At 42.4% G+C, this 21,267-nt stretch overlaps 1 protein-coding gene across 1 annotated transcript in view; it reads right to left on the reverse strand.

Annotated features, from left to right (window-relative positions):
• Nucleotides 1-21,267, reverse strand: part of HGO (homogentisate 1,2-dioxygenase) — a 150,430-nt gene that overhangs the window by 112,713 nt on the left and 16,450 nt on the right. The gene's annotated exons all lie outside the window — the stretch shown is intronic.

Here is a 21,267-nt window from a genome sequence, read left to right on the forward strand (position 1 = left end):
AAGATGTAGACCCCAGGCAAGAGCAAAACCTCTCCAAGGGGAAAACCCAGAAAATTCTTCTCTTCTTATAGAATCAGATCAAATGAGAAATCCAAGACCCAAACAACATGGCAAAGACCTCCCACAAGACCCAAGTCAGCCCTCCTTTCAAGCTTCTTCAACAAGTCAAAGTCTGCTAATTCAATGGTGGTCAAACCCTTCCAGCTTTGCACAAATCTAGGATTTTCTGCCCCCAGCAACAGAATTTCGGACCTGCAGTAGATCTGCAACTTTGGTCCCTGCAGCAGCTCCAGAAACTCGCACGTGTAAGAGATTTAGGGCAGAAAACTGGTCGGTAGAACTTCGCTTTCTCTCTCCTTGCCTTCTTAGACCTTCGCTCTTGCTTATAGGCTCCTTCGTTGGTATTTCTCTTTCTTCTTGGCACAGAAGTCGAACTTGCTTGCTTGGCTTCAAATGAGGTCAAATTGTCCTTTATTTATACACATCCAAGAGGTCGAATTACCCCTACCAGGGCCGACTTGGTCTTGTGGGTACAAAAATGACATTTTTGACTCAAATAAAATTATTTTTCCATTTTCTTTTCAAAGTCCAAATGGGACTTGACTCTAGAACAATAATTTGACTTATGACAAATATTCTTTTGACTCAATAAACCCTAGAAGCATGAAGAACATACTTGACCTAGATGACAAATCAATTTGAGCATGAAACCCATGCTTATAAAATAATATTTATTTTTCTTCTTTTGATATTTACATGAAATATACAATAATATAAGTACAATGACAATTATGAAGGCTGAACCTAGTTACATTTTTTAACACTCCCTCTTAACTAGGGAGGTATTCATAATTACACAACAAGGTACAAGGATATTCTCAATTCGAAATATTCCCGTAAGAAGAGTCGGATTGATAAGCCATTTTAAGCATCATCATTATGACCAGCATTGTCAATATAGCAAGGCCTTGATTAACAAGCTCTATCTCTCCACTAGAATAGAGAACAATGTTGGGGAGGCAATGACTATAGACACCATCATCATTGTCTCACAAGGCACATACCCCATCTAGATGTTCACTAGGTATGTCCTTTTAAGACTATTCTTGTCTTGGATGACCTATCCTCAAACAATATCCTCTTCGACCACTCTAATCTTGGATACTCTGTCCAATCCTCAAAGAGTGTCGGTCCATGGGACTATTTCCTATCTTGGATTCCAAATCCTTAAGTATCGATCCCTAGATGCTTATCCAATCCTCCATTCTCCCTGTCAGTGCTTTCACTAAGACTTACAGTTGTTAGTCCTGGTCTAGTGCATGACACATGGAGAATATGGTGTCCTTCATCACTCCCTCTCAATCAGGGAGGTAATCCTTGCTCCCTCTTAATCAGGGAGACTTCAATCATAAGTTTTGTTTGCTTTATTCATTAGTTGCATGTTCTGTCGTGGAGATCTTTAAGTAGTAGTTAAAAGGCTCCTTCTTCTTGCATCATCATATCATTCCTGAGCTTCGACCTTCCTGGATGTTGTGGAGCCAAACTTCTATCTTCATGACAGGGTCCTTGCCATCAACCTTACTTATCACTTTCCATCAACGATCATTTGTAGTATCTTCATCATCAGAAGTATCTTTTCAAACCAATTAATGTAGAATTTTATTGTAGCTCTTCCTATCCAACTAGGAAAGTGAACTTCTTCTAGATCAACATCGAATTCATCATGACCAACCAGCAATCTCGTATCCGCTACCTTTTCTGCCTTTGTAGTGTACATATTTCTTCCATATATTCTTTTAAGCTATTACTAGTGCAAATCATGATGTCCTTTTTGTAGTATTCTAATTAGAAAATTTACAATGAAATACTAAAACATGCACTAGCTACAGCACAACTATAACATGAAGAATCTGAACACAACGCATTCAGTGACAAATTAAAACTCCATAAGGCAAAAATAACAAATCTGAGACATTTTATTGATAATCATGGGAATTTGAATACAATTGGTAATGGAAAGTGTGCACCTGGGCTTGCTACAATAAGCAAGAAAATACCCAGGTGAAAATGACTGAACTGCTCCACCCAAAATGGCTCATCCAAGCTGTGCGTTCAACCCGGAAATTTCTACAACTGCTATTGTAGGTGAACTGAGGTTTGGAGCTCCAAACTCCTCCAAACATTTTGCAAAATTAGGAGCAAGCTCCTTGATGCTAGGCTAGCAAAACCCAAAAATGTTTTGGGTTAATTCTGACCTCCCGGAATTACCCAATTTTAGTGCTACACCCTCCTTCACTAATTTGCGTCCACCACAAATCACCGCTACTAATTTAGCCTTAGTTCCTTCCTCAAAGGTTATAGAAACTCCCTGCAAGTTCTCCTGGAAGATAAGAGTGAAATTCTTCCTCAACCCCAGCACAATCCCAGCTAGAAACTACCCAACAAATTATGCCCATCAAAGCCCCTGTGCGGGCCCTAGAAATGATGAATTTGGTTCTCACTGGAGCAACAATCTCTAGCCCTGTAATGCTCCACAAAACCTGGTCTACCCTCAAGGGATTTTCTCCTAAATTCTCTGGCTGGAACTCCCCATGAAGACCCCTCAACTTAATGGAAAAAGTTATGCCATTGTGTCCTCCTAGAAGCTCGAATTGGCTGAAGCAATAGCTGATAAGACCCACGAACTCCAACAATATCCTTTCCACTAAGCTTTGGAATTCTCTCCTAGGGTGGCACTCTAAGTCCACCGAAAGAGAGTTGGGAATTTCTCCTTGGAAACCCCTGTGCTCAAGGCACCAGTTGACTTGGCTAAACAGCTCAAGCAAACTCTCAAGTTAGATGCACAAACAAAGAACCCCAAAAATGAGTTTGCTCTTGACTTTTATAGTTGCTCCCCTTCTCATCCTTGTGGCCCCCACTAGTTCGAACCTCGTTGTGTGTTTTTCCTCCTGTGGGTCGAATTCCTCCCATGGGTTCGAATTCCCCTTTTTAGTGTGGCCCCCACAATCCACCAACTTTTAATTTTACCCAAATCTCCTAAGTTGGCTTCCCTTTCCTTTAGAAAAAATAATTCCAAGTCTTTTAACCCATTCTTCTAAGTCCAATCGCCAAAAATATTTGTTAGAAAACAAAACTACAAAATTGGGAATTCGTCCTAGTCAATTTTATTTGTTGGGGATATGATAGTCCTCCCGTCCCAAATGTTGCTTGTCCTCAAGCAACTGAAGTGTTGGATGTTGTAAAATTTGTTCTCCTTCCCACGTGGCATCCTCCTCCGGTAAGTCCTTCCATCTCACAAGATACTCCCTGATAGTTCTGCTCCTGTGTTTCCTTTCCCTCGCCTACAAGATGGCCTTCGGTGTCAAAACCAAGTACCCCTCATCATCTAGAGGCAATAGCTTTGTAGTGGCTGTCACCTGCTGCCCCAAAGCCTTCTTCACGCAAGAAACATGGAAGACATTGTTCACCCTGCTTCCAGGTGGAAGCTCCAGCTCATACACTACCTCTCCTACCCTCCTGGTCACCCTGTATAGCCCATAGAAATGGGGCTTGAGCTCTTCAGCGCCCTTCTGTTTTAGCATGGACTGCTTATATGGTTGTAGTCTCAGGAATACCAAGTCCCCTACCTCAAACTGCCTCTCTACTCTACCCCTATCTGCATATAACTTCTGTTGGTTTTGGGCAGTCTGCAAATTATCCTTGAGAGCTCTAAGGATATCTTGGCTCTCCTGTATCCAATCCTTTGCCGCTAGGGCTTGTCGATCTCCAAAGATCACATCAACAAAGGTTAGCGCATCATAACCATAAAGAGCATGGAAGGGCGTCATACCTATGGACATATGGTACATGGTGTTGTAGTAGTACTCTCCAAGATACAACCACTTCACCACGCTCTTTGTTGCCCAGTCACATAGTTGCGCATGTAGCCCTCCAACCACTTGTTCACGATCTCCATATGACCATCTGTCTAAGGATGGTAACTCGTATTGGGTGTAAGCTCAATGCCCACAAGGCGGAACAACTCGTGCCAAAAACCACCCATGAATCTATTGTCCCTATCACTAATAATAGTCTTAGGTAGCCCATGGAGTCTAAATACCTCCTTGAAGAATAGCTCATCCATCTGAGAAGCTGAGTACTTGGCTGGAATGGCAAAGAAATGAGCGAACTTCGTCAATCTATCCACCACCACAAAAATGCAATCTCGCCCCTGAACTGTTGGCAGCCCTGTGATAAAATCCATTAATATACTCTCCCATTTCCGCTCAGGAATAGGAAGAGGCTGCAAAAGTCCCGCCGGATGAGTGTGTTCCCCTTTGTTCCTCTGGCAAGCATCGCACTCCTGTACATGCCTCAAGACGTCCTCCTTGAGCCCTCGCCAAGTGAAGCGCTCTCTAATAGTCTTGTACATCTTAAGGAACCCCTGGTGCCTCGCCAAAGGCAAATCATGAGCAACTCACAAGATCTTCTCCCTGAATTGTGAGCTTGGCACTAAATAGATCCTGTCCTTGTAGTATATGACCTCATCCATCACCCTGTATCTGTCATCCCCATGAGTACCATCCAAGATCTCGCATGCATGTTGATTCTTGGAGTACTCCACCAACAGTTGTGCCCTCCAATCCTACGTGATGTCCATCAGAGAGAGTGTCGCGGGCCTCCATGAATGTGCATCATCCACTACATTATGTTTTCCCTTGACATACTCAAACTCGAAGTCGTATGCCTGGATCTTACTCACCCATTTCTGCTGCCTCTCCTGCAAAGTCTGCTACTCTAGAAAGAAACGAAGGCTGTTGTGGTCAGTCTTCACCTTGAACCAGTTGCCCGCTAGGTATTGCCTGAACTTGGCCAACACATGGATCACGGCCAGCATCTCCTTATCATAAATAGAGTATAATCGCTCGTGGGGTAGTAGTTTCCTACTCTCGAATGTTATAGGATGGCCTCCCTGCGTCAATACAACTCCAACCCCTTCGCTAGAGGCATCGCACTCCAACACCAAAGGCCATGTGAAATTTGGCAAAGCCAAAACGAGGTAGTTGCTCATTACCCTCTTAAGTCGCTCAAATGCCTCCTGTGCAACCTCTGTCCAGTCAAACACCCCTTTCTTCGTTAGATCTGTGAGGGGTGCTGCTAGCTATGAGAACCCCTACATGAACCTCCTATTTTATGTGCAAATACCCAAAAATCCCCTCAACTCGGTCACATTCTTGGGTGTGGGTCAGTCCAGGATGGCCCTAATCTTCTCCTGGTATACCTTTACTCCATCCTCCCTAATCACATGCCCAAGGTACAACATCTCTATCAGTCTAAACTCACATTTGGACATCTTCGCGTAGAGTTGTTGCTCCTCCAATATGTGCAATACCTCCTCCAAATGTTGGAGGTGATCCTCCCAAGTCCGGCTATATATCAGAATGCCATCGAAGAAGACAAGGACATATCGTCGTAATTGCTTGTGGAACACATGGTTCATGCAAGACTGGAATGTGGCTGGTGCATTGGTTAGCCCAAAGGGCATCACCAAGAACTCGAAGTGTCTGTAGTGGCAGAGGAAAGAAGTCATGGGAATATCCTACTCCCTCACCCGGATCTGGTGATATCTCGAGCGCAAGTCTATCTTAGAGAAGTACTTAGCTCCTCTAAGCTCATCCATCAGCTCGTCAATGCGTGGGATGGGGTACCTGTTCTTCAGCATCTTCTTGTTGAGGGCCCTGTAATCTATGCACATGTGGAGGGTCCCATCCTTCTTCTTCACCAACACAACAAAAGAAGCGAAGGGACTCGAACTAGGCCTAATGTGCCCCAACCTCAGCAGCTCCTGTATCACCCTCTCAATCTCATCCCGATATGCCTTGGGATGCCTGTAGGGAGTGGTAATGACTGCATGTACTCCCTCCTCCAGCTCAATGGTGTGCTCGAACCCTTTGTCCGGTGGCCTACCTGGTGGAATCTCTCCAAACACTGCCTGGTGCCTCTCTAGGATCGCCAATATGTTCAGGTGTGTCTGCTACTTCTGCCCCATGTCTCTAAAATCCTCAACTCAACTTCCCAAGCAATGTATCCATGTCTCCAGTTTGCCTCCATCCTATGTGCCACCTGGTGGAATCTCTCCAAACACTACTTGGTGCCTCTCTAGGATCGCCAATATGTTCAGGTGTGTCTGCTACTTCTGCCCCCTGTCTCTGAAATCCTCAACTCAACTTCCCAAGCAATGTCTCAAGTCTGCCTCCATCCTATGCGCTGACACTATCTAGGGTGGATATGAGTGCATACCCCTCAAAACCACCAACTTCCCATCTAGGCCAATGAACTCCATCTCCAATTTCTTCCAGTTTGTGGTGACTCGTCCCAAGGAATACAACCACTGAACCCCCATCACTACATTGGTGTCTGGAACGTCCACCACGAAAAAGCGATCCGTCATCGAGTAGTTCCCCATAGTCATCGTCATACTTGGAACATACCTTGTGCATAGTCCTATGACCAGGCACCAAAACTGAGAACCCCTCGAAACTCTGTGTATGAATGCCTCGCCTTTCCACCAACTGTGCACCAATGAAATTATGGGTAGCCCTATCTATTGAAGAATCTAGGGTAGTTAGCATTAGTAAGATTCTTCTAGACTTGATAACAATTTGTGAAGTGCTTTTTACAATTTATCTTAGCTTGATCTTCTTCTTATTATTAGTGTGTGTGTTTACTTCATCAAACTGCTATCAAAACAAAGAGACAAGAACTCAAGAAGTTGGCATTCTGCCAGGGCCAAAACCTCTCCCTCTTGGAGAGGAAAACCTGCACGTAATTCTTCTTATAGAGATTCCAATTGACGAACACCAAGCCCTTGACACTTGACCCTCTCTGCCACTCCAAGACCAAGACACCATTCTTCTTCCTTATCATTGTTGATATCATCATTATTGCTTCACTATTGAGATCTTTAATGCTACAACATCATTACTACACTTTCACCAAGGTCTTCACCATACCACTGAGATCTCCATGAAGTCTGCTCCTAGATTCATTGAGATCATGATTGTCTTATCATAGCTCTGCCTTCACCGAAATCATAGTTGCACTCTTACATAACATGTCTTCACCAATGCACCGAAATCTACATCTTATCTTCACTAGGATTATAACTGAGATCTTCATCTGTATAGAATCATGATTGATGTCATGATTATAGTGATGACTGTATCTATACTTCATCAAGATCCTTATGAAGGCCGAAACCATTATTATGACCCTATGACTAGGGCTGAGATAGCGGAGAGATATGCGAGGGTTTCATTGTAACTATCACCGAGACTGCACCTATCCGAGATTTTGTCTTGTACCCATCGGAGATTCTATCCTGCACCTATCCGAGAATTTCAGAGCCTTACGTGAGATCTCTTCTTGACTTTCACGGATACCCTAGTTGAGTATATATAGGGGTTATGTCTCTAGTTTGAGCCGACTTATCCAGGTGAATCGACATTTCATCCTTTAGTCATTAATTTATTTTTGCAGGGCGACATGATGTCTTTTCATTGCTTTGTTTGCAGGCTTCTTCTTTGAGGGATGGTGCTTGTCTTGGAGAGCTGCTTGACACTAGGTTGACTCATGTTTATTACATAGATGCTCAAGAAGAGCTCTTCAATATGATTTTGACTCTTCAACTTTCCTAGACCTATAGAATGAGCAAGAAACTCATTCATATAAATTATAAAAACAATAATTATTTTTCATGACAAGTACAAAGATCAAAATTACATTGACAAATACCAAACCTAGTTACACTTTTCTTCAACACTATCCACCGGCACTAATACTCTCTGCCCCTGTATAGTGCGTTAAATCTACAATGTCAAATACTTTGGGACTCCCCGAATTGAAGCAATAACCCCACCTTTGGGTAGAAACGCCCTTCCAACAAGTGGGGGTGATGGGCCACCCCCCTTGTGCCCTGAGGTCCGCTATCTCCTGTGTCTAGATCCTGCTCCATCTCCTCCTCCTCAACCTCACTATCTGAAAACACCTCAATGTAGTGGGCCTTTCCCTTGGCACATCAATGCCCTAGCGTTCACGGCTCTTGACATGTAAAACACAACTTCCTCCTCTTGAGGTCCCTCCTGGTCTCATCATCTAGTTGTCCTATTCCATTCCACTCCTTATGTGGAGGTCGAATGTCCTTCCCCTTCTAAGGGAAAGCGGGTCTAGTGGGTGCAGGTGCTCTGGCCTTCAGAGCAACGTCTAGCATGTCCCAGACTCTGCTAATGGTGTCTTGCAACAAAATCGGCTGGTATGCACGTGCACCTCCCCCCTCACTAGCTCTGCCAACCCCTCTATGAACAACATGATCAATCTCACCTCTGAAATGTTTGATACCATCACTGCAAGCCTCTGGAACTCAGCTATAAAGGCCTTTGTGCTGTCAATCTGCTTCAAGTTCGCTAGCTCTCTGAAGTGCAGCTCCGGATCTTTCTAGTCAAATCTCTCCACCAGCTGGCTAGTGAACTCAGTGTAAGAAGTAATGGAAGCATGCCCGAGTGTGACCAACCCGTGGTACCACCACTCCTATGTGTCTCCCTCCAGATGGAGCGTGGAAAATCTGATGGCGTATGTCTTTCTCATTGGGTTCAGGGTAAGATATTTGTCTAGGTTTTGAACCCAATCCCAAGCCCTCGCTGAACTCCTAGATGACCCATCATAGCTAGGTAAGGTCACCTTCCCTACCACTCTCTAGTTATCCCAATTCTGACTCTATTGTCCTCCCCAGAAAGAAGGGTCGGCTCCTCTACATTTCTCCTTCAAATGGCAATAATCTACAAAGGAGAGAGTCCTCCTGATCTTAGGGTCCAAGGCCTCTACATTTCTCCTTCAAATGGTAATAATCTGCAAAGGAGAGAGTCCCCCTGATCTTGGGGTCCAAGGCCTCATACTCGTCAATCCCATCAGTGAACGATCTAATCAACTCCGTGAAAGCATCAGCCCCTCTCTCACGCTCTAGCTCCTCCGTGAAGCGCAACATAGTGGGTCTGGGGGTTTGGCCATACGTGTGGGTGGTGCGAGGATGTGCTTGACTCCCCTCTCTTGTGCGTGAGCCCCCTTCTCCATCATTGTTTCCTCCCACTCCACCTTGAGGTCCTCCCTGCATATTTTACATTTGTAGAGCCATCACCTGCCTCACCATCTCCATCATTTGCTAGTTCATTCTGGCCAACTCCTCCAATAGTGGGTCACACCCACCCTACCTAGGCTGATCCTCAAAATTGTCCCCCATGTAGTCTTAAGCATTCTCAAACTCTGTATCAAAGAGATGCTCCAGCTCACCCTCTCTACCACGGCCTCTTACTTTGCCCCTGCCTCTAGGACGATAAATAACTCCACCAGATGGTCCAGTCATGACATGTTCCTGAGCCCACCGCTGGCCAAGAACATGCTTTGATACCATTGTAATATTCTAATTAGAAAATTTATAGTGAAATACCAAAACATGCACTAGCTACAGCACAGCTATAACATGAAGAATCTGAACACAACACATACAATGACAAATTAAAACTCCATAAGGCAAAAATAACGAATCTGAGCCATTTTATTGATAATCATGGGAATTTGAATACAATTGGGGATGGAAATTGTGCACCTACGCTTGCTACAGTGAGCAAGCAAATACCCAGGTGAAAATGACTGAACTACTCCACCCAAAATGGCTCCTCCAAGTTGTGCATTCAACCCAGAAATTTCTACAATTGTTGTTGTAGGTGAACTGAGGTTTGGGGCTCCAAAACTCTTCCAAAAATTCTGCAAAATTAGGAGCAAACTCCTTGATGCTAGGCCAGCAAAACCCAGAAATGTTTTGGTTAATTCTGAACTCCTGGAATTGCCCAATTTTAGTGCTATGCCCTCCTTCACTGGTTTTGCGTCCCCCTCAAATCATTGCTGCTAATTTAGCCTTAGTTCTTTAGTCAAAGGTTGTAGAAACTCCCTGCAAATTCTCCTAGAAGATAAGAGTGAAATTCTTCCTCAACTCCAGCACAAACGCAGCTAGAAACTACCCCACGAATTTGTTAGAAAATGTAACTATGTTCATTATTTAGTAATGTACTTGAGTCATTATAATAAAGAAAAGAATTTTTATTATTGTAACAATGACTTATTAAAGCATGGGTTTCATGCTTGGGTCATCATTATATTAGTCAAAGTCCTCATTGTAGACTCCTAGGATTAATATTGAGTTTATAGAGTCATTATATATTCAAAGAGACCCTTCTTAGGCTTTCGAATCATGTAAAAAGGTTTTGTATCAAGTCAAATATGAATTATGTGTCCTCCACATCATGTCGGCCTAAGGCAGATCAAGTTGGCCTAAGGACCCCCATTAAACCCACCGAAAGCTTATCTATTGAAGGAGGTCAAAGTCATTTGTAGCACTCACTCTCAAGGAAGTTCGATATCTCAAGAAGAGTTGGGGAAGTGTGAAGTCTGTTGCCGAGAGGACGAAAGAAGTGTGAGTTTGGGGGAATCTCTAGAGAAGAAGAAAATCGATTTTTTGGTGCCTCTCTCTCCTTGTTTTGTGGTCTGGGTTGGGAGATCGAAGTCTCCTAAGATTTCGTTGTTGCCGGAAGCTGCTGCCTAGTCGAAGTTGTTGGAAGGGGTTGAAGATCTTGGAGGCTGACATGGTGTGGAGGGAAAGTCTAGCCTTGGTCTAGGGTAAAGAATCTCAAAGAATACTATCGAAAGGAAGAATTATCTTGACTGGATTTTCCCCTCGAGGGGGGGTTTTCGCTGGCATGTGCTTATATCTTGTGTCTCTTGTTTTGTGATCTTCATATATGTATAATTGCTTGATGAAAGATAAGATAATAAAGAAGTAAAAGAAGCCAACACACTCACAAGTAATTATCAAGAAAGGAGAATCCAACCCTAATATAATGTCCTTGATTTTCCAACAGAATTATGCTCAACAAAGCCCCCGCATAGGCCCTAGAAATGATGAATTTGGTTCTCACTAGAGCAGCAATGTCCAGCCCTGTAATTCTCCACAAAATTTGGTCCATCCTCGAGGGATTTTCCCCTAAATTCTTTGGTTGGAATCCCCCTTGAAGACCCCATAACTTAATCGAACAAGTTCTACCACTGCGTCCTCCTGGAAGCTCGAACAGGCTGAAGAAATAGCTGAAAAGACCCACGAACTCCAGCAATCTCCTCTCCACTAAGCTCTAGAATTCTCTCCTATGGTAGCACTCTAAGTCCACCGAAAGAGAGTTCAAGAATTTCTCCATGGAAACCACTGTGCTCAAGGCACCAGTTGCCTTGGCTAAACAGCGCAAGCAAACTCTCAAGTTAGATGCACAAACAAAGAACCCCAAAAATGAGTTTGCTCTTGACTTTTATAGTTGCTCCCCTTCTCATCCTTGTGGCCCCCACTAGTTCGAACCCCTTTGTGCATTTTTCCTCCTTGTGGGTTGAATTCCTCCCATGGGTTCGAATTCCCCCTTTTGCTGTGGCACCCACAATCCACCAACTTTTAATTTTACCCAAATCTCCTAAGTTGGCTTCCCTTTCCTTTAGCAAAATTAATTCCAAGTCTTTTAACCCATTCTTCTAAGTCCAATCGCCAAAAATATTTATTAGAAAACAAAACTGAAAAATTGGGAATTCACGTTCGTCAATTTTATTTGTTGGGGATATGACACTTTCTCAATAAGATGTCAAATTTTGCTTCTTGCTTCTTTTGATGTCACCATCATCTATTTTCAAATAGTACTAGGATTCGTCTTCATGCTGCTTACTAGTCACTGTGAATTCAGAATCTTCACAGCTCCCACTGAAACTATTATTCTTATTTTGAGTTCTTCAAGAGACCATATCGAATGTTGATCAATATCATGCTCTAACTGACATGCTTCGAAGTGTCGAATAACCATAAGAAAGAGTTTTTGTCCATCCAATTATGTATCATGCTCATGTTTCCAAGTAAACTTCTTCTTCTAGCTCTTTCTACCAACATTTTACTGAAGGCATGAATCTACCATCTAATGAAGAACTTCTATTTAAAGATATGCATGCCTCTTCTTTTCATATCTCCATCTAGATGACTTCCTTTTGAATGAACTGCTTTTTCTTGAAGATAATGTCTATGATGAGACTCCTTTTTCAAGTTGAGAGGTGCTTCAATCATGCCTTCATGTTGTAATTTGACTACCTACAAACTTCTATGATGCTTGCTTTCTTCTAGGTAAAATATACTTTTTCCGTGTCACAACAGTTCTTATATGATGAAGAATCTTAAGAAATATCATCATGGACCTTGGTGGTCCCTTTCTACTAAATGACTGCTTCTATGACATGATGCTAAGTAGTAGTTGCATGAACTATGATGTGCATATTTTGTAGAGTAGCTAAGTTGTCCATATCCTTCTATCCTTATTCTGCTAGATGACTGCTTCCAATGACTAACAATGACTAACTATGTTGAGATTTGGTAGCTTGGGAGGTACTCCAAGCCCTAGGGTTCAGGGTTTGGAGGTTGGAGTGCCACAAAAGGGCTTTGTGGGCTTGGAACCCAAGGTGTGGGCTTGGAACCCAAGGTGTGGGCTTGGCACCCAAGCTAGTGGGTGTGAAACCACAAGGAGATTATGACATGTAATGATTTGAGATAATAGAGGACCTCAAGATAAGAAAGAGGCAACGAAAATCGCTCGAATCCGAGCCCTAGAAATGGGGATATGAATTTTTCCTTATAGCTAGTGGGTTTTGTGGATGACAAGTCATGTAGGCTTGTGTTGTATGAAAATTGTACAAGCCCTTCATGATGGTTTGATGAAGCCCTTCTATTAGATATAAATATAAGGTGATTGTGAGGTCATTTCCTCACATCCAAAAGTGCATCTTTTTCATATGAAATACATTTGAGGTAGCCAAGCTCTAGAAGGAGGAGGACAAAGTGCTTAAGGGTCTGTTTTGGGTGAGTTTGGCATCTACAACAAGGTTGAGAAGCTATAAGAGGACAATGATTCTCTTGAGGACAAATCTAGGCTAGAATTGTGTGGTATTCTTGTCCTTGCAGGTCTGAATTCTGAGCAGGAGACAGCCGCATTTTCTGGGAAGGTTTTTGGAGGAGTTTTGTGTGGTTTTGAAATGATCTTACCCCTATTCATTAGGTCGTAGCCCAGGTAGCAAGAAGTAGGCCACGGGCCCTACTGTCCCTAGAGAAGGGAGTTGTGAGGCTAGTTTAGGGGCTAGTAAGTAGCCTAGAACAGTAGTGAAGAGGAGCAAGAAGCAAGGGAAGCTAGGCCGCAGCTGTGGAGGAAGTCTAGAGGAGAAATAAGGTATTGTTACAGTGTGACAACAAGCCCTAACCAATAGATCAGACTTACAGCAATATTACTCTAACCCATGAAGAATGCAAAGGTTTGTATGGTGATGTGTTTAAGTTGAGTTGGATGCTAGTTGGATGGGAGTCTAGTTGGACAGTTGTTTGGGCATTTGTGGTCTGTTGGAGGGCAGCGTGAAAGTACCCAAATCTAAGCCCTAAGTGCAGCAACTTGATGGACAAAGGTGGTTGCTAGGAGAGGCAGTTTGGAGGAGCTCAAGGTCTGGCCAACCAGAACCACTTGTTGACAACTCATGTTCATTGTTGAAGCGACATTCGATGATGATAGGTGGCAACCCTCCTGCCCTATGTTAGTCTTCATTGGAGCAACGCAAGAAGACTATAGTGGGAAGAAAAATCCCAAAAGCGCTGAGGAGCAGCAGTGGCAAAAGTCTCAAAGTGTTGTTGCCTTGAAGAACGAAGGAGCAGCTAGTGAGCGTGAAGACCCTATGTGTTGATGATAGATAGACTTATGATAAGTTAAAGGACAGATTGTGGAGATCGAGTTCAGTGGCCTAAAGGAGTTGGTGCATTGATAGAGGTAGGTGTTGCAGAACGGAAGCGAAGGACCTGCAGTGTACAGGATACGACAAAGTCGTTGTGATTGCATGCTACATCAACTAGACCGCTAGTGTATCTTATATCTTGTATTCTTGTACTAGTGGATGTATGAGGGCCATTATCCCTGGTACGAGAGCCCTAGACTGTTGTATTATTAGTTTGATTAATATAACGAAGTTGGGTTGTTGTATAAAATTGTAAAAATTTGTGTATATTTTGTGCACTAGTATATTTACTGTTGCTTATCTTCCATTGTTGCAAAATAGTCTTGTTGTGATACTCAGATTGGTAGCATCAGTGATTTATGATTCTATCCTAGATACTAGTATCATGGAAAAACAACAAACTATGTAGACTCTAATCCTTTCAATACTACATGCTTCTTTTCATGATGCCAAAAATTCTTCAAAAGTAATTGTATAAGCTATTATAACTGCCTTCTTCTAATAAAAGGAAAACATATTGATAATAAACCTAGTAGAGTGGAGATCTTGAATAGTAGAGATCTTTAGGGTCTTCATTCTTTGGCTTCTTTTTTGGTTCTTCATTCTCTTCGATAATGTGAGCTTCACTTCTTTCCTTCCTCTTATTGTTCTTCTTATTTCGAGGATCCTTGGGACAATCTCTTTTAAAGTGTCCATATTCATTACATCCAAAGCATTGTACTTTAGACATATCTTGTCTTCCACGTGGTTGATTGTTGTTACTTCTATTATGCCTTTGATGAGGTTCAAATCTTCCAAACCTTCCACTCTTCTTCTTTGATCTAGCAATAAAGGCTTGAGACCTTTCATTGGGTTCAGTGTCATCTTTGGCCTTCATTCTTGTTTCTTATATAACAGATAGAGACCATAGCTCATCGAAGCTTGGAGTGTCCTTCCTAGAATATATGCTTGATACAAAATTGCTCCATTATGGGGGTAAAGCATTGAGTATACAAGTAATCAATTCTGAGTTTGAAACAATTTCTCCAAGTCCTTGAAGTTGATCCCTTAATTGTGAAACCTTCATAAGATATGAAACCAAGTCTTCATCCCTTGATACCTTTGTCTAGTATAGTCGATATATTAGAGATATTTTCTGACCTGTGGTACTGAACGAATATAATTTTACTAACTTGTCATAGATTGCTTTAGATGTACTCAAGTCTGTAATGAATGGAATAAGATGATCCTTGATGGATTCAATGAGAATCCTTTGAGCCCTAACTTCTCCTTTAGTGTACTTGGCCAGTTCTTGAGTCTTATCTTTCTTTGGTTTTGTAACTTTTCCAAGAACATGGTCTATGACTTCATTTCCTATAAGTATCAAATCTATTCTTCTCTTCCATGCTTGGAAGTTTGATGATCCATCGAGCTTGTTGCTTTCTTTACAGAATGAATTAATTTGATTGAAGATTGAGACATAGATAATAATATAGTACTTGTCAAATAAGTGTCCTTCTTGATGATATCTTCGAATATCTAGATGCTCCTAAGATCTTCCAAAATGCTTCATAGATGTCTTAGAATGATAACTTCTATGATGGTTGACACAATGGTGGCTTCAAGCTGCTTCAAGGATAAATGATGTAGTTCCCAAGAGTGTAGATGATGCTCCCAGGATTGATGCTCCTTTAGCGATATCTTCTTGTAGAGATGTCTTCAAAAATGGGTGAAGGACAAAGAGCTTCCAAGAGAGAGATTGATGATGACTTGATGTAGTAGCCTTCAAACTTCCTTCAAGATGAATGATAATCCTTCAATTTTCTTCTCTGCGCCCTTTCTTCCTTGTGTCCTTTTTGCAAATGATGTCTTTCAAAATAATCTTGATAAATGTCTTCCAATTATGCCAATAAGAGTGATCTTCACGCTGCCTTCTCCTCACCTTAGCTTTGAAACCATGTTGAGAAATCCTTAGGGTAGCAATTGTTGAGAATTCAATAGGGCAATGATTATGATTAATTATCTTTACTTGATAACTGATTGTGGTTCCTTTTTACTTATTAAATTTGTTCCTTATTATTATGTGTAAAGCACCAAACAGTTGCCAAAACAAAACGCACAATGAAACAGTATATAGGCTGCAAGCCAAGGCAAAACCTCTCCTCTTGAGAGGAAAACCCTTAAATCTCTTCTCTTCCTTATAGATTCTTCAATTGATGAATTCCAAGACCTTAAGACTGAGACCAATACCCTCCAAGACCAAGACCAACCTCTTTGAGTGATGTGCCAACTTCGATCTAGTCAAATCTCTTCCAATTGCACCTTCTCGGCCTTCTACCGCAAGATTTTCGGCCTCCTACTATAGATTTGAAATTTCGGCCCCCAGGAAATTGTTGCTGCTACACGTGGGAACTTTGATCTTCTCTTAGAGCCCTTCTCTGACCTTCGCTTGCCTTTCCCTAACTTCTGGAGCTTGAGAGAGACCCTTGGTAGCCTTTGCTTGACCTCCTTGCCTCCTTTCCACCAAGATCGAACTTGGGGATGCCCTAGGTCAACGCAAAAACCCTTGTCTTCTCTAGCACGTGTAAGAGAGAAAGATAAGCCCAAACACAATAACTTCTTCGTCCTCCTTCTTCTTCCTTCGCTAGAATGAGAGATGAGTGAGTGTCTTCAAGGAGGTCGAATCCTCTTCTATATATAGGCTCTTCTAAGGGTGGACGTGGCTCTTCCTTTAGGCCAACTTGCCAGCTGCCAGGCCGACTTGGTCTTGGAGGGTATTCCGACACTTTTAAAGACAAAAATATTTTTCTTTACAAGTTACAATGTGCCCAGTGGGGTCTTCAACTTATGATAATGACTCTTTTGACTTATTGACTTAGGACAAGCCCTAGAAGCACTCAATGGGTGCTTGACCTATAAAATAAAAGACCTTGAGCATGAAACCCATGCTCCAAAAACAATAATAATAATTTTCTTTTATTTCATAATATACAAGAATCAAAAATACATTTCATACTTATGAAGACCGAACCTAGTTACACATTTTTCAACACTCCCTCTTAACTAGGGAGGTATTCATAAGGGGTACATGGACATTCTCAATCTGAAGAGATCTCATAAGAAGAGTCGGATTGGAAACCCATCTGTCTTGCATCATATCAACCAGCATTGTCACATAGCAAGGTCTTGACTAACAGCTCTATCTCTCCACAAGATCAAAGCACAATGTTGGCGAGACCAATGATTTATAGACACCATCATCATTGTCTCTCAAGGTACATACTCCACTCGAGTGTTCACCGAGTATGACCTTCTTTGGACTATTCTTGTCTTGGATAGCTAGTCCTCAAAGAATATCAGTCCATGACTACTCTTATCTTGGATGCCCTACCACATCCTCAAAGAGTATCGAATGCCAGATGGTTACCCAATCCTCCATTTTGTCTTCCCAAGTGAAGACAAGAATGACGTGCCTATCTCTCTCTCTCAACTAGGGAGGATCTATCAACCAAGCCAAGCTTGTCTCTCAAGTATACAAACTTCTTGTTGTGAAAATTTTGAAAACTAGAATCCTATTGCAGCAACTGGAAATTATTCTCCTAATTGTTGATTTAATTTAACAATTTATTTACTGTTTACTACAGCATATACTGAATAAATCACACTGCAATCTACACATAAAACTGTGGAAGAATAAACGTTGAAAGAAATGCTAACACATACACATAAAATAACACAGATATTTTTGGAAAAATGTCCCAGGAAAAACCCAACTTGGAAAATCAGTGCAGCAGATGAGGGTTTTATTATTAATCTTCAGCAACGATTCTCAGTACAATAATTTAGATGCACAATTGGCAATCTAATCTGAGGAAAATACTTGCTAAAATATCGAGAGAATTTTCTCTCACCCCACAGTTATTTTCTGCCTCTGAAACTGCCTCCCTAACCTCTGCGCTGAGCTCCCTGCGTCACCCTCTACCCTGAGCTTACGCTGGCCCTCTGGAAATTTTGACCTTCCTTCCTTTGCCTCTCCCAGGAACTGGAAATCTTCCTCCCAAAATGTTGTTGCCCTCCTCTTCCACCTGCTACTCACCCTTTGTCCCTATCTTCTCTGCTGAGCTACTGCTTCTGAGAAAATTGAACTGCCTGGGCAACTAAGTATCTGCACTGGATGATCTCTCCATCACCACATCGACTTCCTCTTATAATCCATTGTTGGAGCACCAACGGCTAAGATTAAAACTTAATCAATGGCTAGGATCATCTCTGGATCGATCCGTGTGAGTTTTTAGATGATTCTCACCTTATCTCAATTAATATTGATTAATTAACCATATTCCCTAAGTTTAGATTTAGGAAATATTTAAAAAAATGGTTAATAATCTAATTGAGACACTTCTAGGCAGAATTTCCAGAAACAATTTCTGGGTTTTGGAAGTCTCTTGTATTCTAGCCTCTCCACAAAATTTCAAGGCTAGAACACATCCGATGCTACAAAAACTAACACTCCCTCTTAGCGAGGAATGTGTTCTAGTGCTACTGCTCACCCTGTAGCAACACCCTGTCTCTGCATCATCTCCTGTCACGCTGTTGATGTCTAGCCATACTGCCCACCAACCACTATGCAACTCTGATATATGTTGCATATGTGTTGTTGTTGACACTGCCATACTGCTGTCATCAATGCATTTGCACTACAACTCCCTCTTCATCTGTTGTTGCTGCAACTGCAACACCTGCAACTGAAGAGCATCCAAAATAGCCTGTCCCTGCCACTGAAACGGGTTCTCCACCATACCCATTTGTTCTCTAAAATAGATGAACTTAGCTCTCCCTAGAGCTTTCATGAATATATTTGCAACCTGCTCTTCCGTGGGAACATACTGTAGCTGGACTGATCCACGTTGTACATAGTCTCTGATGAAGTGACATCGAATATCGATGTGCTGTACTTGTCATGAAACACTGGATTCTTAGAGAGCTTTATGCAACTCTGATTATCACAATAAACATTGGTCACCTCCATCCTCTGCCTGAATAAGATTACTAGCAACTTCCGAAGCCATATAGCTTCGCACGTAGCTGTGCTGGCTGCCATATACTCTGCTTCTGCAGAGCTCAGTGCTACTGACTTCTTCTTCCTGCTACACCAAGAAACCATCCTTGATCCAACACTGAAGCAGTACCCGGAGGTACTTTTCCTGTCCACTGAACTGCCTGCCCAATCTGCATCTGTGTACCCACAAAGTCTGACATCATCCCCTCGAGTATATCTCAATCCATACTCGACTATGCCGCGAATATACCTTAGAATATGCCTCATTGTTGCCCAATGTACCCTCTTTGGTTCTACCATGAACTGACTAAGGGTATTGACTGTGAAGCAGATATCTGGCCTAGTGTTGACCAAATACATGAGAGACCCAATAAGTTGTCTATACAAGGTGGGGTCGACATCCTTGTCATCTAATGCATCTATCTTCTTCCAGTTGGTGATCATGGGTGTAGACATGGGTTTGCAATCCTGCATCTTGAACCTCTTCAGAATATCTGTAGCGTATCTTCCTTGCCAAAGGAAGATCTCCCCATCCTTCTGCCATACTTCCAATCCTAGGAAATAGTGCATCAACCCCAAATCCTTCATGTCAAATTTTGCTGCCAAGTTCTTCTTGCAATCCTCTATGAGCCTTGATGATCCTGTCAAAAAGAGATCATCCACATACAAAACTAAAATGAGTGGCTCACCCTCTACCATCAAATAGTAAAGGTTGGGATCTGCGTCACTCTTGACAAATCCCATCTGTTGCAAGTAGCTTTCAATCTACACACATGAGTGTGCCTCTCTTGAGTCTCAAAGCCCTTTGGCTGTTCTATGTACACTTCTTCCTCTATCACCCCGTTCAAGAAGGTTGTCTTGACGTCCATCTAGTGAATCTGCCATCCCATTTGAGCTGCTAGAGATATAACTGACCGGATAGAAGTGTATCTAGCAACTAGGGCGAAGGTCTCCTCATAATCTATCCCTTCTTTTTGTGCATACCCCTTTGCCATGAACCTAGCCTTGTACTTTTCCACACTGTCGTCTGTCGCATATTTGATCTTATAGATCCATCTAGAACCTACAACTGATCTATCTTTTGGCCTTGGCACTACCTCCCAAACATCATTCGTCATGATAGAGCTATACTCTTCTACCATGGCATCTACCCACACCTGATGTTGTGCGGCCTCCTGAAAGCTAGAAGGTTCTACAACCTAAGCCACCAATGCTTGGTACTTGTCAGGCTGTCTACGTTGTCTTTTGCTCATCCTAGGAGTTCCAATAAACTCCTCTGCATCTCTCAATGTCTGACGAACCTCTCTATTGGCTCGACCACTAGTCGTGGGAGGTTCTGTCAGCTCCTCTTCATCTTGTCTCTGTTGCTCGATCTGCTGAGAACTCCCCGAATTTCTTGCACCTGAGGAAATATTGGTACTGGTCATAGTGCTTGATCCTTATGACTGTCTTCCTGCCTGTCCCACTGGTTGCCCCTGTGGTTGCCCCTAATACTAGACTAAAGGAGCTTCTGTTGAATGATTATGATCACCTGCAGGCATCTCACGAGATCTCCTGAAAGCTCGGTCCTGCATGAACTTCACGTCTCGCCTTACTAGAATCTTCCTATTGCTAGGAATGTAGATTTTGTATGCCTTTGAGGTTTCGTTGTACCCAACGAAGAACCCCTTCTCTGCAATCTGATCTAGTTTGATCCTTTTATCATTTGGCACGTGAAAAGAAGCAATGCTGCCAAAAATTCAAAAGTGGCTTACTTCTGGTTTCTTCCCTATGAAGACTCCTTCTGGTGTTTTCTTCCCTAATGCTCTATGAGCAGTCCTATTCTGAATGTATTATGTCGTGTTACATGCTTCTGCCCATAGAAATATGGGTAGATCCTAGTCATATAACATAGCCTTTGCAGCTCCAACAACGGTTCTATTTTTCTGTTCCGCTACACCATTCTATTGTGGATTGTATGGAACTGTCAATTCTCTCTTGATGCCTTCCTTCGCACAGAAATCTATGAAGTCCTTATCAATATATTCCCCACCATTATCTGAGAGAAGCACCTTGATCTTCTTCCTTGTCGCATTCTCTACGAGAGCTTTAAACTCTCTGAAATGATCGAAGACCTCATCCTTGGTCTTCAAGAAGTAGATCCAAGTTTTCCTGGAATGGTCATCAATAAAGGTGACGAAATATTCAGCACCACTAAGAGCTCTAGTGGACATTAGGCCGCAAATATCTGAATGTATGAGTCCTAACATGCCATCAACTCTGCTATCACTTCTTGGAAATGTTGCCTTAGCATACTTCCCAAGTACGCATCCTCTGCACACATCATCGTGTTCTGTGCCAAGTTCTACAACCCC

This window comes from Pinus tabuliformis, chromosome 3_1 (genome assembly GCF_031772625.1).
Source record: "Pinus tabuliformis cultivar Carrire ecotype Pingquan chromosome 3_1, CPIR1, whole genome shotgun sequence".
Classification (NCBI taxonomy): domain Eukaryota; kingdom Viridiplantae; phylum Streptophyta; class Pinopsida; order Pinales; family Pinaceae; genus Pinus; species Pinus tabuliformis.